At 42.9% G+C, this 1,190-nt stretch overlaps 1 pseudogene; it reads right to left on the reverse strand.

The window, feature by feature from the left end:
* Positions 1-516: 516 nt before the first annotated feature.
* LOC117717598 (large ribosomal subunit protein eL37-like) lies at positions 517-811 on the reverse strand (annotated as a pseudogene).
* Between the last annotated feature and the right edge of the window lie 379 nt (positions 812-1,190).

Here is a 1,190-nt window from a genome sequence, read left to right on the forward strand (position 1 = left end):
GGGTCCTTTATTTATCTTGTACTTTAGACAACTGTCGCCACAAGCTGGTCATTATTTTTGTTCTTTGATATTTGCAGGGAGGAAAGCAAATGTTATCAAGAAGGGTTTCTGCTCTTAGACCTTCTTAAAGCTGGAGAGCATGAGGCTGTGTGACCCACTGTCTGCAGGCCTGAGGCAGTATGCAGCTCAGGGGCTTACTGGGTTAGTACAGGATTGTTTTTCTTTAAGATGAAAATGGGAAGGCTAAAGAGAAACAGAGCTATTCAATCTTGGCCAGAATCAGCATCCATCAAATAACTCCTAATGAATAGATAAAAAGAGGCTATTTGAGAAATGCTTAGGGACCAGAGCAGCTGGGTGTTTTGAAAGGTGTCTACTACCCTTTCATGAGTCAGGTTAAAAGGGGACTCCTTAGGAGGACCCTGTTCTGAGTATCAGATGATGAAGTTATGTTATATCAACTCTTGTTGTTGTTGTTTGAAACAAGAACATTTATTTTATGACTGATTGAAATCCTCATGGTGAATTGGATGCTGCAACAGCTGCCCTCTTGGGTTTAGGTGTTGCTCCTTCACCGATTCCATGTCTGAATCTGCAATAGACAAGTCATTAGGTGCCTCATCCAACCAGTCCTGGTAATGTTTCATCTCTTAGCCTTGGCACTCCAGTTATGCTTTCTCTTGTGCTTGACAGGGTAGCCACATTTGCCACAGGCCGACTTCTGAAGGTGGTAGGCCTTGGAGCCACAGTGGCAGCACAGTGTGTGTGTCTTATTGTAACACTTTCCAAAGGATGGTGTTCCTGTTGTCATCTTGCTTCCACCAGCAAGGCCAAAGAGACCAGAAGAGTGTTATATCAGCCTCTAGGAAGAATATCCTGAATACTGTCTTGAAGAGGATCTGGGTAGAGACAATGACTTGGAATAAATCTGTCTATCATGTATCAGGCCTGTTCCAAAGACCAGCATCAAAGCAGTCACTTCTATCTTTACCCAGGCTATCTCTATGACCACTGTTTGCTTCTTTTGTGAAAGAACAGCCAAAATCTCTCCAAAGGGACCACAGATGAAGTCATAGCAGGCTCTTCTAATTAACAAACTGTGGAACTCTTGGACAACTATCAGAACAGCTTTTAATGGAACAAGGAAGAAACTCTGATCAAGGACTAGGACAGCAACAAATAAGAAGGCA

This window comes from Arvicanthis niloticus, chromosome 12 (genome assembly GCF_011762505.2).
Source record: "Arvicanthis niloticus isolate mArvNil1 chromosome 12, mArvNil1.pat.X, whole genome shotgun sequence".
Lineage (NCBI taxonomy): Eukaryota > Metazoa > Chordata > Mammalia > Rodentia > Muridae > Arvicanthis > Arvicanthis niloticus.